Source organism: Canis aureus, chromosome 3 (genome assembly GCF_053574225.1).
Source record: "Canis aureus isolate CA01 chromosome 3, VMU_Caureus_v.1.0, whole genome shotgun sequence".
Lineage (NCBI taxonomy): Eukaryota > Metazoa > Chordata > Mammalia > Carnivora > Canidae > Canis > Canis aureus.
Window position 1 is genome coordinate 38,408,622 of NC_135613.1, and position 17,786 is coordinate 38,426,407.

Here is a 17,786-nt window from a genome sequence, read left to right on the forward strand (position 1 = left end):
TGGGGCTGCCCTAATTAAATCTTTATTAAAAAAAAAGGGAAAAAATCCTATTCTTCAGTGATTTTTCTCCCTTTTCCTCATTCCTGTAATTCTTGTAGAGTCTCATGAGATTATCACATACCTTTGGTGAAACAAGTTATCTGGCATTTGATGCCAAATAAGCTCTAGGAGTAGGAAATTCCAATGTTCCCTAATACAGGAATAAGACTTACTTTTCAGTCCCTTTTCTGCCACTAATTAGCCCTGTGACCATGGGGAAGTGACTGAATTTCTACATGAGTGAAATAAGAGGTCAAACTACTACTGAAGTATCTTTCAATGCTAAGATTTGGTAATTCAAGCCCTCCTTCAAGTAAATAAAATTTCATTTTTCCATTGGAAAGTTACAATTTTTCAACCTGCTCCTCACTTCAAAATACAGCATTACCTCTCAAACTGATGCAAATTCAGACTTCTCACCTTGGGGTTTTGATTTTTCTACCTCACATTTTCTGGATTCCAAAGAGAGAGTCTCTGGGTTTTTAGAGAGTTGTTTTTCTTCCTTTCCTAATTGATAGAATGCTGTATAAAGGGCAAGTAGAGATGGTAATGGTGCCAATGAAGAAAGTAAACAAGTTAAATGATACCTTTAAGGAAAGGAAGGCAAGCGTTACCTGGGTCAAGCTGCCCTCACTATTACTACATTTCACTGTGCTTTGACCACACTGGGTGAGGTATAATAGAAGAGCACAGCCTTTGGATCTGGCTCTATTACATAAGTAGCTGCTTGATCTTGGGCAAGTCATGCAATCCCTCCAAGCATCAGTGTCTTTTTCTGATAAATGTGGATAATGGTACCTTGAAAGTTGTTGTGAGGATCAGTGATGAGATAGATAAAATGCAGGGCATTAAAATTTAGAAATACATATTGATATATTTACAGATAAATTGACATGATGTCTGGAATTTGCTTCAGAGTGACTAGAGTGATAATCAACGGATTTTTGACAGGGGAGCCAAGATAATTCAATCGTCTTTTGATCATTCTTTACAACAAATCGTGCTGGGACAACTGGATATCCACATGCAAAAGAATGAAGTAGGACCCCTATCAAATCATCTATAAACACTAGCTCAAAATGGATCAAACGTGTAAATGTAAGGGCTAAAACTATAAAACTCTTAGAAGAACGCATAGGTGTAAACCTTTGTGATCTTGAATGAGGCAACTGTTTCTTAACTATGACACCATAAATATAAACAATAAGAGAAAAAAAAATAGGTTAACTTGGGCTTCATTAGAATTAAAAACATTTCTGCTTCAAAGGACATCATCCAGAGAAAATGACCTGCAGAGTGGGAGAAAATATTTAGAAGTTACATATCTGATAAATATTTAGAAGTTACATATCTGATCTTTATATATTGATTATATAAAGAACTTTTACCTCTCAATGATAAAAAGACAAGTAACCCAATTTGAACAGATATTTTTCTAAAAACGATATACAAATGACTGATAAGCACATGAAAAAATGTTCAACATCTTTATCCATCAGGGAAATGAAATCAAAACAGAACATAGAATTATCATTAAGACAGTATAAATACTCTTTATGATACTCTAGTGATGAATATATGTCATTCAATGTTTGTCCAAATGCATAGAATGTACAATATCAAGAATAAACATTAGTGTAAACTACAGACTTTGGGGGATTATTATATGTCAATGCAGATTCATCAGTTGTTTTTTTTGTTGTTGTTGTTGTTGTTAATTTTTTGTATTGGAGTTCGATTTGCCAACATATAGTATAACACCCAATACTCACCCATCAAGTGCCCCCCTCAGTGCCCGTCACCCAGTCACCCCATCCCCCCACCCACCTCCCCTTCCACTACCCCTTGTTCATTTCCCAGAGTTAGGAGTCTCTCATGTTTTGTCACCCTCTCTGATTTTTCCCCACTCATTTTTCTCTCCTTTCTCCTATAATAGGTTCATCAGTTTTAACAAATACACTGCTCTGGAAGAGAATATTGATAATTGGGATGCATTGCATGTGTGAGGGCACAGGGAATTAATTATATCCTCCTCCCCATTTTGAGAACCTAAAACTACACTAAAAAAAAAAAAAAAAGCCTTAAGAAAATCTTAAAACATTAAAAATTAAAAATTGAAAAAAAATAAAATGAATAAAAAAAGTGTTAGGGAAGGGGAGCCTGGGTGGCTCAGTCTGTTAAGTGTCTACCTTTGGCTCAGGTCATGATCCTGGGATCCTGAGATTGGGCTCCCTGCTCAGTGGGGAACCTGCTTCTCCCTCTCCCTCTGCCTCTCCCCACAGTTCTTTTCTTGCTCTGTATCATAAATAAATAAATAAATAAATAAATAAATAAATAAATAAATAAATTTTTTTTAAAAAGTGTTGGGGAAGATGTGGAGAAATTGGCATCTTTATACACTTGATGGGAATGTAAAGTCGTGCAGCTGCTATGAAAAATAGTCTGGAAGTTTCTCAAAAGGTTAACTATAGAGTTATCATGTGACCTAGAAATGCCTCTCCTAGTATATACCAAAGATAAATGAAAACATACGTCCACTCATATGTGAACATTCCTGTACACAAATGTTCATAGTGGTGCTATTTATAAAAGCTAAAAAGTAGAACCCAAATATCCATCAACTGATGAAAAGACAATGTAGTATGTGTATACAGTGGAGTATAATTGAGTAATAAAATGAAACAAAGTACTGATATAGGCTACAACATGGATGAACCCCAAAAACATTATGCTAAGTAAAAGAAGCCAGTCACAGAAAGTTATATATTGTATGATGCCATTTATGTGAAATAACTGCGACAGGCAAATTTTTAACAGGCAAAGCAGAGCAGTGGTTGCTCTGGGCTAGGGGTGGGCAGATGCACGGTCAGAGTGGTGATATCTAAAGAGTATGAGGTTTCTTTCTGGGGTGAAAATTGATTGTGTCCTAAAATTGATTGTGATGATGGTTGCACAGTTTTACGAATATACTAAAAACCATTGTGTTGTATACCTTAAATAGGTGAATTATATGGTGTGCAAGTTATGTCTTAGTGAACTTGTTATTTGAAATAATGATAACAGTGGGCTTGGGATGTTGGGGAGGACTGAGAGAGAAAACAGGCAACAGGATCAACCTGCCAGGATTTGATCATGGTGAAGCTGATTGACAGGTGCATGTGAGTTGATTACATGATTTTCCCTATTTTTGTAAGGACACATTTTCTACAATAAAATAAATTTTATTTTGAAATTTTCTATAATAAAAATAAATTTAAATAACTAAAACAGTAAGACATATCAGACTGGCAATAAATGGCACTATTAGTATTACTATTATTCACAAAACGAAGCTTTGAATTTGAGAATTTAAGCATATACCCCTAAATAACCATGGTACCTCTGACAGTGTTTCTTTAACTTGCCTAAATTCCTTTTGCAGGAGTCAGCAAGTCAGCACTTTTCTTTCCATCATGGCTTCATGAAGGCAGAAGAACAACTGGTCACAGACATGAAGCCAGCCTGTAACCCTTGACTCATCCCCTTCTTTGTCTTCTCATAGCCATTCTGGCCCATTTTCCTTCCAAATGACTTTGTCCATTCCCTACCTTCATAGCCATTGCCACCTACCTAGACTAGGGCCTTGGCAAATTCTACCAAGCTATACCAATATCTGGTCCTCCCAGACCCCTCCTCATTCCCTCTCCTGAGTCTTACACCCATCTACCCTCCACATTATCAGCAGACTCTTTGCATGTATGTCCTTATATGTATGTCCTTATTTGTCTCCCCAACTCAAAAATTTATAGGCTATCTATTTCCTATGGCATAAACTCTCAATTTTTCTATCTGGATTCCTATCATCTGATGTTACCCTGTGAATCTAAACTTATTTCTCATCATTTTGTAATTTCTCCCCATTGTTCTGACCTAGAACTTCCAACCACTGTGTTCATGTAGGCATACATGTGCTTCAAGTGAGGTGAATCCTTTTTTTTTTTTTTTTAAGATTTATTTATTTGAGAGAGAGAGAGCATGAGTGGGAGGGACAGAGAAAGAGGAAGAGAGAATCTCAAGTAGACACTGCACTGGGGGCAGAACCAGATTCCAGGCTTGATCTCAAGATCCTGAGATCACAACCTGAGCCAAAACCAAGTTGGATGCTTAACCAACTGTGCCACCCAGGTGTCCCAAGTGAGGGAATCTTAATTAGTCTTCTTCAATCATATTATTTCATTTTTCTTCCCAGTGATTGGTTTAGGAATGAGCATGTGATGAAATGCTGAGCAGTAATGCATGAGAGGAGGTGTATTTGGGAAAGTACCTCTTGGGAAAAAAAGTATTGTTCATAAAAAGACATGGAAGAAGAGATGGAGCCTTTTCTTCCACCACCACTTCAGACACCTGGGCATTGAGAGACAAGATGTAATGCCCAGAATTGCTGCAGCCCTCTTATGTCCATGAAGAGAAAGCTGGGAGAATGAGAGAGATGCCTTTGAGTTGGAACCATAAAGCCATTGAAATGCTCAATATTTGTTTTAAAGATTTTATTTATTTATTCATAAGAGACACACACACACAGAGAAGCAGAGACCTAGGCAGAGGGAGAAGCAGGCTCCATGCAGGGAGCCCAATGTGGGACTTGATCCCAGATCCTGGGATCACACCCTGAGCCAAAGGCAGACACTCAATCGCTGAGCCACCCAGGCATCCTGAAATGCTCAATTAAATCAATCCCAAAATAGAAATACTTCTGCACATCTATTATATGAAATAATAGATGTCTATATTGTACAGGCAATTTTACTCGAAATCTTAAAACTTTGTGGGCCATCTCATTCTAGAGCCTTTCTGACTTGGTTAGCAGTCCGCTAGACTTTGATTTCTAAGTTTCTCTCTGCTACTTATTAGGTCCGTGAATTTGGCAGGTTATGTACCTTTTGTACTCCAGTGCTTTTCAAATGTTTAGTCTGTAGCAGAACTAGCATAGGAGTTTGTTAAAACATAGGTTCCTGAACATCACTTACCCCCAGAGATTCTTATCACTAGTTTTGCGGTAGAGCTGGAGAATTTCCAATGCTAACATGTTCCAGTGCTGTTACTTGGAGGACCACACTTTGAGCACCAGTGTCCCAGACTATGTTTCTCCATCCATAAAATGGACATGAGAAGATTCCTTAGTGGGTTTTATGAGAATTAAGCATGATAATACAGATACAGTTGTTGGCACAGTGCCTGGCACACAATTATGGCTCAGAGGTGGTAGCTATTCTTATTAGCTTGGGAAAATGTTACTCTTGCAATTACGCTTAGTTTGTACAAATTTCAGGTACAGACTCATTCCTCTGGAGTTCTGGGGCCTTTGTAGCCAGTTTTCCCAGAAAAAAGAGCCAAAAGAAACCTGTTGACTGGAGATATTAACTAGGTGACTGTGGGGGGAACAACATGAGTGATTTTCTGGGATTATTGAAAATCATCCGAAATACTGCTGGGTGGAGAAGCAGACGGGAGGAAAAATGGCCTTCACTTATCAGCCCTCTATTAAGATGGTTTGTAGTGTGTCTCAGCATTATCCAAATGATTAAAGAGGTGAGACCTTGTAGGGTGGGGGTGGGAATGAGACTGGTCAGCCAGTTTTAAAGGACGGAAGGCAATAAAAGATTAGTTATTAAATAAATGAAGTTCAGGAAATGATCCAATGTCTTGGGGGTGTTCAATCATAGGAGACAAGAAGCTTCTAACCTTGCAGAGTCAAAAAAAAAAAATTCACAGATACACACACATCACCTCTAGCATGCCATTCTCTTGCTGTTGCTCAGAGTAAGGAGAAATTAAGAAGACCAAGCAAGCTGGATTTTTAAAAAATTGTCATGAATTCTTTTCCTAGAATTCCCAATAGATCTTACCTTTTTTCTTTCCCAGCAATAAAGAAATGTGTCTTCTGCTGTTGTTGCTGGTATCTACTACAAACACAGCCATTTATTTAGTCCTTAATATGCGCCAGACGCCATGCTAAGCATTTACTTCCACTGTTTCATTTAATCTTTTTAACAATCTGTGGTGGATTCTATTTTTAAGTCTTTTACAGATGAGTAAACAGGTTCAGAATAGTGAAATGGTGTGTGGGTCGTATGGCCAGGAAAAGTGATTTTTAACCTGGACCCAAATGGCATTGTAACTTTTCGAATAATATATACCTCTCTTCCTCACTTTATTCTTCCCAGGAGGTCAGGTAGGTATTAATGTTGCTGTTTTAGAGAGAGGGACCTGGAAGATGAAGCACTTCCATGATATGTCCAAATGTTGCCAAAGGTAGGAAGTTGTGAAACCAAAGCTGGAGTTCACAGTACTCTCTCTGCTATGTCACACTGCCTTTGGAAATCACTCAGAATTTTTTTTTTTTTTTTTTTAGGGTAATTGACATGATATACATATTTCTCATTCCTTTCTCATTGATAGATGAGACAAGTTTCCAAAATCTTTTCTCATACCACTTCTTTTTTTTTTTTTAAACAGAGTTCACCTTCATTTTAATTTTCCTTCCCTCCTTCATTTCTATTTCCATCGCCTCTCATTTCCAGGGTAGGTATCATCTCCCCACATAGCTCTTCTTCAGACTCTGCTGTGAATTCTCCAGCTCCAGAGGGCCTGAAGGGCTAAGTCATGGGTCTCTCTTCCTTGTCCCCACCTCCTCTTACTGTGACTTGCAAAAGGTCAGATATTATTATCTCCATGTTAATGACGACGAACTTGAGTCAACAGAAAGGTTTAAAAACATCCAATTTTTTGGCTTTAGTCAATGTTCTTTCTGGTTTTAAAAGCTGCATTCTTTTATAAGGTTTTACTTTGAGTTGGCCAGAGGTCTTACCTTAAGAATCACATTCTGCTCAGGATCCAATTAAGACCTAGTTGATCTTAAGCAAATTTCTTATTTTTTCTGGTCTCAGTTTCCTCTTTTGTATAACAGAATTTCTGTAAAGTTTGTCAATAAATGTGAGGATACCAAAGTAAATTTATATATATATATTTACTTATATATATACATTATGTATATACTGTATACATATGCATATATACATATGTGTATGTGTATATATATATATACATATACTTCTTTTTTTTTAAGTCTTTTTTTTAATTTTATTTATGATAGTCATACAGAGAGAGAGAGAGGCACAGACATAGGCAGAGGGAGAAGCATGCTCCATGCACCGGGAGCCTGACGTGGGATTCGATCCTGGGTCTCCAGGCTCGCGCCCTGGGCCAAAGGCAGGCGCCAAACCGCTGCACCACCCAGGGATCCCTATATATATACTTCTAAGAGTTTTATAGTTTTAGCTGTTACAGTTAGATCTTTGATCCATTTTGAGTTAATTTTTGCATATGAGGTAAGGTTAAGTATCCAACTTTTTTTTTTTTTTTTTTTTGGATAGATATCCAATTTTCTAAACACCATTTGTTGAAAAAACTGTCCTTTTCCCCATTGAATGGTCTTGGCACTCTTCTTGAAAATCATTTGCCATATATGTGAGGGGTTATTACCATATCAATGTTCCATTGATCTATATGTCTATCTTTCTGCCAGTACCTCATTGTTTTGATTACCATAGCATTGCAATGTTTTAAAATCAGAAAGTGTGAGATCTCTAGTTTGGTTCTTTTTTTTTTTTTTTTCAAGTTTGTTTTGGCTATTCCAGGTCCCTTGAGACTTCCTATGAATTTTAGAATAGGTTGTTCCATTTCTATCACTGGAATTTTAATAAGAAATGCATTAAATCTGTAGATGGCTTTTGGTAGCATTGACATCTTAGCAATAATAAGTCTTCCCTTCCATTAACACAAGGTTTCTTTCCATTATCTGTGTCTCCTTTAACTTCTTTCACCAATATTTTGTAGTTTTTGGTGTGAAATTCTTTTGCTGTCTTGATTTAGTTTATTCCTAAGTATTTTATTCTTTCTGATGCTATTATCATCTTAATTTCTTTTCAGATTGTTCATTTTTAAAGTACAGAAGAGCAACTGATATTTTGCATGTTGATTTCGTATTTTGCAACTTTGTTGAGTTGTTTACTAGCTTTAATAGGGTTTTTTTTTTATCTTTAGGATTTTCTCCATATAAAATTATGTCATCTGCAAACAGAGATAATTTTACATCTGCCTTTCTAATTTGGATATCTTTTATTTCCTTTTCTTGCCTAATTACTCTGGTTAGGACTTCCAGTGTTATGTTGAATAGAAAGCAGTCTAAAGCAGGCATGCTTGTCCTGATCACAGAGGAAAACTTTTGATCTTTGACCACTGTATATGCTATTAGCTTAAGTTTTTCACATATGGTCCTTATTATGTTAAGGTAGTTTTCTTGTAGTAGGAGCTTTTTGAGTGCATATTTATACTTTTTAAAGATACCTCAGCTGCTAAGTAGAGAATGGACTGGGTGGGGATGAGCTGATAATAAGGAGACCCTCTTGGAAGCTGCTCTAGTCGTCTAAACAAAAGATGATGTAGTCCTGAATTAGAGAATTTATCAGAAAGCACGGGAGGAAGAACAGTTAGAAGAAACTTTTAGGAAGTAAAGTTAGTAAATCTTAGTTATTGATTTCATATGCTAGGAAGGGAATGGTCAAGGATGCTTTCCAATTTTCTGACTTGGGAAATAGGGTAAAGAGAACCCTGGAGGAGGATAGTTTTGTGAGTAAAGATGATGAATTAGTTGGGTATCATGTGTGCAGGGACAGGTAGTTAGAAGGTTCAGAGCCTGAAGAGAAAGATATGAACTGGAGGTGGAAATTTTAAAATATTTCCATCCAGGTGGTAGTCAAAACCTTATGTATGGATGAGTTGAGCAGGGGTTTCAAAAACAAATGTTTGAAGGAGCCAGGCAGGTTTCAACCACTGAAATGAGACTTGATGCAATACTCTAGGGAAACCCTGGGGCCTAGGGCAACTGACCATGCATGCCCTGCTTAAAGGCTTTTCAATGTAACCAACCAAGCAAAGACTGCTGGTTTGTGTGCAGACCCTCTCCTGTCCCATTGTTCTTGCTCATGGACCTAAAGGTCCATCATCTTAGTGGAATTTCAGGGAGCATGACTGACCAGTAGGAAAACAATTACAGTTTAGAGATGCCCCTTTTCTTCCCCCTAACACACTTGACATCATTCCACAGAGGCAGATGTATCTCCAGCTGCAATTGGCTCTGTTCTTTGCTGTGTTTCCTACCAGCATTACTCAGAGCACTGGCTGCTGAGAGCTCAAGTTTGGGAGCCTGGGGGTCCTTAATATGAGACAGCCAAGACATCTCAAGACCAAAGCCAGCAGACCTGGCTCCTGTTCCAGAGCCTGGAAGCATAGTTCTTCAAAATGTCAACATAGCAATGATCTGCTGAAGGCTTGGCTTCCTATGCATGGAATATTTGGAAAGAAAAGGTTATTTTTGTTGTTGTTTTTATACATAAATAACACAATCTGACTTTTCAGCACTGTAGAGAGGTCTGGGTAGCCAGGATAGGAAGACCCCCCACTGGGGTGAGTCTTTGAAGCCAGTTCTTACAGGAGCCTGAAGCTCTAAGGGGATTTGGGCCAAGCAGCCAGAGGTCAGCATCTCTGTTCCTGTTTTTCCTACGAATGGCAGGCCAACTAGGGCAGGAAATTGAGATAACTGGCCTGGGTTGTTGAGGCTGTTTGTCTGAAATGCTGGATTGGAGAAATTTAGCAAGTCTGTGATGTTGTCTCTTTGATGGCTATGAGGACCAGGATGGAGACTTTAGGAAGCTCTTTCCAGTGGCAGAAATAATCAACTCCATTTAGCAACCAGCAAGCAAACATACTCATCCCTCAAAACTTGGCTCAGATGTTACATTCTGCATCCAAATCCTTTGGGTCCCCGTAACATTTACTTCTGTTGTGAACTTCACCAGACCACACTTTCAACTTCTCAAGGCAAAGAGTTATATTCTACTTCTTCATTTATCAGCTCTAGGGCCAAGTGAGTTGCCTCATGCATACTCCGCATTTGAATGGATTAATGAATGGCTTTGTTATTTCATTAATCCACTGCTCCTCCTTCACATTGCCTACTTCCTGTGGTTTCCATATAACCTTTCTTTCTTTTAGTGATTGTATCAGTTTCCTAAGGCTGTCATAAAAAGTAACACACACTAGGTAGCTTAAACAACAGGAATGTATAGTCTTACAGTTCTGGAGGCTAGAAGTATACAGTCAAGGCGTCACAGGGTTGGTTCCTTCTGAGGGCTGTTAGGGAGACTGTTTCATGCCTCCTTTTTAGATTCTAGTGGCTTCCTGGCAATTTTCACTATTTCTTGTCCTATAGACATATTGCTCCAATCTCTTCCTTCATGTTCACATAGCACTCTCCCTATGTGCATATTTAAATTTCCTCTTTTAATAAGGACACCAGTCACGTTGTATTCAGGGCCCACTGTACTTCAACATGACCTTATCTTAATTAATTTTTTTTTATCTTAATTAATTTTATCTGCACCCACCTTACTTCCAAATAAGACCATGTCTTCTTGAAAGTTAGGATCTCAAATTATGGATTTGAGGAAGACACAATTCAACTCCCAACAGACATATTTTACAACTAGTGATTTTCATAACAACCTTCATACTCTTAACCTTCCTAGTATCAGGGATTGTACCGTTCTTCTCATAAAGCTGAGATGTGGGCAGCCCCGGTGGCTTGGTGGTTTAGCGTCTGCCTTTGGCCCAGGGCGTGATCCTGGAGATCTGGGATTGAGTCCCACATCAGGCTCCCTGCATGGAGCCTGCTTCTCCCTCTGTCTGTGTCTCTGCCTCTCTTTCTCTCTCTGTGTCTCTCATGAATAAATAAATAAAATCTTAAAAGAAAAAAAAAGCTGAGATGTATTAGAAGGAGCTCTGCTCTAAGAGAACAAGTACCTCCTACTTTCTGATCTCAGTTTTCTCCTATGTAAACTGCAAAGTTAACGGAAATAATCCTTCAGGCCACTCCTCATTCTGAGATTCTTGAATTTTTCAGGGAATCAATAGCCTTAGAGCCTGCTGAATTTTCCCATAGGTTTCCTCCCTTCCTTAACTAGCAACGGACCTCACCATCAGTTCATTTACTGCCCATGTTACCGATCAATGGCATTTCTCATTTTTATTTAATAATTTGAATAATCTTTTTTTTAAAGTAAGATTTGTCTCTTAATTGGAGGGTTTTTTTTTTTAATTTTTATTTATTTATGATAGTCACACAGAGAGAGAGAGAGAGGCAGAGACACAGGCAGAGGGAGAAGCAGGCTCCATGCACCAGGAGCCTGACGTGGGATTCGATCCCAGGTCTCCAGAATCGCGCCCTGGGCCAAAGGCAGGCGCTAAGCTGCTGCGCCACCCAGGGATCCCTAATTTGAATAATCTTATGTAATTTGTCAGTCTTATTGTTGTTGCTGAGTGTGAAGGTACAATCATAATTTAATTAATAATAATCTGGAAGAAAATGTTATCTAAGAAGTCTGAAAGGAATTCCCATTCAGGTGTATAATGATGATCTAGCCTTCTGTCTTCCTGTCATATTATAGAATAGTGAGGTTTGGTATCTGTCTGCTGTCTGTGTGGCCCAAACCCATTTTGTTCACTTCTACCAACCAGTTCTTTCTTTCATGCACACTTGTCTAACTACATTATATGTGGATGCCTCCATGTGTATGATCATTATTAATATCCATTCCTACCTTCATGCCTTTGTTTTTGATATTCTTTACTCCTGACATATGGCCTTTTCCCATTACCTCCTATTCATCTATCCAGATCCAGCTGAAATGCTGGATCCATAAAGCATTCTTTTACTTCCCCAAGCCAAAGAACTCACTCTATTCTCTGAGCTGCCGTTGGACTACATGCAGATTTTTTTTTTTTTACTTTTTTGGCATTTAATCACTTTCTACTTTGTACCATTGTTATCTGCAGAGCGCTCAGCTTCACCAATTTTCAGCTCCAACTCTGAGTGAATAAATGAACTCTCAAGTCTGTTTATTCATCTGCCAAGTGGGAATCATTATGCCCAATATCTGGAGTAGTTATGAGAATTACTTAAAAAAATAAATGTGAAGTACAGGAATACAGTAGGTGCACAATAGATATTAGTTCTCTCTCCCCCATTCCCTATATCAGGTTTATGTATTTGCTCATTTCTACATTCCCCATCAGCCTCTAGAATAGACCTGGCATTTGCTAGATGCTTAATAAGAGATAGATGGATGGATGGATGGTAAATTGAATAACCTGTGAGAAAATCTGAGAATACTCAATTTGACTATTACTTTCAGGTAAACAATGCCTGAAGTGAGTCTTCATGGTCCAAAAACATGATCTAATTAGTAAACAAAGGAAAATTTTCCTGGGCTGCTACATATAGTCTTCCAAACACTGTGCCCCAAATACATTTTCCTTTACTCCTACTCAGATACTCAAAATGCTACAACAAACTCTCTCTTGGTGGCATGTTCAGGCCTACCTTTCTCCCTTAACTTACGTGCTCTGTGTATTCTCTCTTTTCCTTTCCTTGTCCATCAAGATTTACCTGTTCCCTGTGCTAATCACTTGGGGATCCAATGATCTCAGGGAAGTCTTTATCTGCTGGTAGGAAGGGCTTATTGGTGTGGTGGCCAATCTCTAAAATGGCCCCAATGATCCTCACTTTCTGATATTCATGACTATATGTAGAGCCCTTTCCTATTGAATAAGGACAACTAGGATGATCAATAAAATATTGAGAAAGTGTGTGATGTCCAAGGTGAGGTCATAAAAAACATTGCTACTTCTACCTTGGGCTCTTGGGTTGCTCACACTGGAGGAGGCCAGCGACCCTATTGTCAGGATGCTCAGGCAGCCTTCTGGATAGACTCATGTGGGGAAAACCTGAGGCTTCCTGCCAACAGCCAGCACCAATTTGTCAGTTATAAGAGAGAACCACCCTGAAAGTGAATCCTATGATTAACTCTTCAGGTGACTGCAGCCCAGACCAACATCTGATTCAATCTGATTGGACTTTAACTTTCAACCACCAGCCAAGTTACACCTCAATTCCTCACTTAAAAAATTGTGAGAGGTAGTAAATATGTATATGTACTTCTATTTTAGGCCACTATGTTTGGAGGGGATGTGTTGTATAGCAGTAGATAACTAATACACTAGGTTATCTGGAAGCTTTTGATTCCTTACCTAAAGAGTAAGAATATATCCCTGGATTCCAGGACGTATAGGCCCACTAAGAGAGATTGGAAGCATGTAGGACTATCAAAGCTTCTCAAGGTTCTATCAATTAAAAATAAGGAATACTGAGGCATCCGGGTGGCACAGTCAGTTGAGCATCTGACTCCTTGTTTTGGCTCTGATCATGATCTCAGGGTCATGAGATCAAGCAAGCCCCACATCAGGTTCTATGCTCAACAGAGAGTCTGCTTGAGACTCTCTTTCCCTCTGCCCCTCCCCGCTGTGTCCACACTCTCCCTTTCTCTATCTTAAATAAATAAATCTTATTTTAAAAATAAGGAATACTTCCACTACTTTCTGCATGTTTACAAATGGTAAACATGTACAAATCTTAACACTGAGAAATTCCAGTCACAGATACGTACTCAAGAGAAATGTATTCACCAAAGACAACTACAAGAATGTTTTTAGCAGCATTATTGAAAATAGTCAAAATCCAGAAACCACCCAAATGTCCATCAACAGTAGACTAGATCAATAAATTGTAATATATTCACTGAAACACTATACAGCAAAGAGCGATGAAGCAAAGCCACAACTACAAGCAACAATATGGATGAATCTCTCAATCATTCCATAGGGTGAAAAAAGTGAGATGTAGGAATATCTATATGTGATCCTATTTCTATAAAGTATACAAAGGTAAAAATTCATTTATAATAAAATATAGTAGTTATTCTCAGAGAGGGTAATGAAGGGACTTCTGGGGTGCTGGTAATGTTCTGATTCTTGATCTGAGTGCTTATGGCATGGGCAAGATCCCATTAGGAAAAATCAGTGAGCTATATGCTTATGACTTATGCACTTTTCGATATCTATGTTATGCTTCCATAAATAATTTATTTTGAGAAATTATCTTAACAAATTTTCTTTTTTTAAATAAGTATAGCTGAGAGCAGTACAGGTTTAGAAAGGATTGTTCAAAAAAAAAAAAAAAAGGAAAGAATAAAAAGAAAGGATTGTTCTTCATATTAAGAATGAGGATGGAAATTCTTGCCCTGCCTTTAACTTGTGCTGGTGCTCACTTGCTTCATAATAAAGTAACAGTTAATATTGATTGTGTACCCACTATACCTGCAGTATTAGTAAGGCAAATAAGTATGGCATTGTATTTAGGTTCAAAATAGTATTTTGAGGCAGATTCTATGATACTCGTTTTACAAATGTGGAACAGAAGTCAAGAAAATGGAGTAACTCATGCAGAGTTTCGATGTGTATCAATGACACAGGCTGCATTTAAACCTAGACCTCTGGCTTCAAAGAATTTACCTTTTTTTTTTTTTTAAGATTATATTTATTTATTTGAGAGAGAGAGAGCAAATGAGAGATAGAAAGTGAGAGAGAGCACAAGCAAGGAGGAGGGCAGAAGGAGAGGGAGAAGCAGGCTCTCCACTGAGCAGGGGGCCTGACATGGGGCTGGAGCCCAGGACCCTGGGATCATGACCTGAGCTGAAGTCAGATGCTTAACCCACTGAGCCACCCAGGTGCCCCAGAATTTACTTTTTTCAACAATACCATGATCCCACCAAAAAGAGGAAGGTAACTAGGTAAGACTTATGTTCCTCTAGTACAAAATTAAGATCTGTGCAAGCGTATATCTATATTGTAAATATATATAGATTTATATGAACACACACACAAGGCCTATATGTGTGTGGGTGCATGTGAGTGTTCATGTAGTGAATTACGTGGCTAGGAGCCTGTCTACTCAGTGCCAAGATCTAGAAAGAAACTAAGAAATATGAAGATTCACTGGGATGATTCCAAATATTTGATTTTTGGCATTGGATAATTCAAGCATCTGATTAAGTTTACTCTGCTTTTCATCTAGATATTTATTCAATACAGATACAAGCTTAGGCTCAGGAACCCAATGGATAATTGATCAGTATTCATTTCCATGATGCTTTCCTTGCTTCTATTATTCCTGATCTGGAATTTAGATTAATAAAACTCCCTAATTGAAACTGGTCACTTGATCACCCAGCTAGAGACTACATTTTTCATCCTTCCTTGAAGTGTGGAATGTGACTAAGAGTAAGTGATACATGGAGCCTCCAGGTCACCTCCTTAAAGACAATGAATGTCCCTTCTGCAGCACTCCTCTTTATTTCCTCCCTGCAAGCTGGAAATCTGATTAAGACAGTAACCCAGCCACAGCCAGAAATGAAGATGACACTCTAGGGATGGTAGAGAAACAAGTTGTTGGAAACCTGGGGTAGCTTGTGGCACAGAGCCCCATACTAACCCAGACTGCTTTCCTTTGGATTGTTAGGGAAGAGAGAAACCTGTTTCCCAAAACCCAATGTGGGGTTCCCTGCACCCTGCCTGATGTAGATAGCTTAATAAGAAAGGGTGATTCATGGACACACATGAGCAAACACCTTGGTTGTTGGCCAATAGCCTACCCCTCAGAAAGCAGACAATGAGTCCCCAAGTGAGAGACCACTCTCTGGGACACAATTTCAGATGGAATAATAGTGTCCCTTTGTAGCGTATAATATGGTAGCATGGACACCTTTTTATTGGATCCTCACCACAAATATATAAGGTACGAATTGGCTTTATTTCCATTTTGAGAAACCAGGTCTCAAGTGTCTTGCTCGTGTCAATAAGTGACATGGAGCCAAAAACTTTTCATTGTTCCTGGTCTCTCCGGAAAGGAACGAAATGGAAATGAAGCCAAGGAAGGGGTTCCTGACAGAGGTCTTTTCACCATCTTCTAAAGAAATAAAATTAAACCTCAAATGAGTGTAGGCCTCATCTATAAGAAGGTATAATAATATAGGAATTTCAGCAACTTTATTTTTTTATTTTTTATTTTTTTTAGCAACTTTACTTTAAATCAACTTAGCTTTCTGGGCATTTTTGTTAACCTTGGGTTCAAGTTGAAATAATAGGACTGCCTTAGGCCTACCACCTGGACTTTGCCTATCTAAGCAACATTTTAATAAAATTTGTGGCCTATAGTACATTTATGTTCTTGTTGGAACCTTACAGCAAACCTATATGTATTTTTATTTTTCCCATTTTGTACAGATGGAGAAACTGAGGCTGTAAGAGGTTAAGGAAGTTGCCCATGGTATCACAGTAAATAAGTGAGATCCTCTACATCAAACATTCACTCTGTGTCTGACACTTTTGACGTGTACAATAAAGTGTTATTTACTATTTTGAATTGTAGGTTGGGACTTAAATTGAAATCTCCTGCTATAAATCTACTATTCTACGTGGCCTCTGTCCTGCAGCTTTCCCTCTTAGATCTCCTTGTGCCTAAGGCTGCCTTGGTAATCTAACCAGTAATTATGATGGCATCACTGATATGGTGCTTACTCTGTGCTAGGAACTATTCTACATGCTTCCATTTATTAATTTGTGTCCATGGCCTCTGGCCAAAGACCACCAGGAACACATCTATAATTGAACACTGGGTTGCTTGACTCATTGCAATGAGGAAGACTACACATTATGGGGAACCATGGGGTATTGCAGTAAAAGGTGTTAAAAGGGACCTAGAGGATGTAAGTCAGGGTCAGGTGACTTTGGAAAGGGTTCAAGGAGGCAGGGCTTGCTCTGTATTTGCTGCTATTATGAAGCAAGGGTAATTCTGATTGGATCTTAATGAATCTTATCTAGAAGGGAGAATAATAGAAAGAAGCTAAAGAAGTAATTAGCAAAGTGGCAGCATCACTCATATTAGTCGGGAGAGGGGGAAGTTTGATATTTTTTGTGGTTTGCACAGTGACTCTCTTTTTGTATGTGTGTGGGGAAAAAAAGCTACCTTTATTGGAGGGGTCTCATTTATGAGACTATTTATGTTCAGCAGAAGAAACACTGCAGCCTACCTACAAATGCCAGGCCAGCACCTAACAACACCAAAGCTTTGCTTTTAGTGTTAGGCGGGTTCACAGATGTTGGGGGCTGCTTTTCTCCTTCTCATTTATTTAATCTTCACAATGAATTTATGATTGAGACTCTATTAGCATCCTAGATGAGGAACATGAGACACAGAGGATTTAAGTAACTGGCCAAGGTCACACAGCCAACGAGTGGAGGACTAGAATGAGAACCCAGGCAGTATGGCCTCAAGAAATCGCTTCTGACTCCTAGGATATTCCACCTCTCCAACTATTTCCCCAGAGCCTCATCCTATCTGTAAATCTTCAGCATTTGACCCCAATGAGACACTCCCACCTCCTCCTAGCCACGTGCTATGGATTCTGTAGCTCGCCTGGGTACTCACGTGGCTGGAGTCCGCAGATCCACCATGGTGCTGATTTACCCTCTGGAAAGCAGCTGGAATTCCTGACCTGATAGCCTCCTATGCACGATTCACTCACTCCCATCCCAAAGTCTCTGGAAACCTGCTCCGCCTGTTTGGTTGGACTCCCCCTTCATGCCCTCACATTCCTCTGGGTGTCTTCCCCGCCCTGAGTGAGTGAGTGAGTGAGTGAGGCCTTTTTCTGGAGGGGCCCCGATAAAAGGCTTGCCCAACCCCATGCTCCTATTGT

At 38.9% G+C, this 17,786-nt stretch overlaps 1 long non-coding RNA gene across 1 annotated transcript; it reads right to left on the reverse strand.

Moving 5' to 3' along the window:
• Window positions 1–1,257: 1,257 nt before the first annotated feature.
• On the reverse strand, window positions 1,258–17,766 carry LOC144310686 (uncharacterized). The gene is made up of 3 exons (XR_013376349.1): window positions 17,519–17,766; window positions 2,229–2,334; window positions 1,258–1,328 (listed from the first exon to the last, which is right to left on the reverse strand). It is a non-coding gene; the product is annotated as an uncharacterized LOC144310686 (long non-coding RNA).
• Window positions 17,767–17,786: the final 20 nt, after the last annotated feature.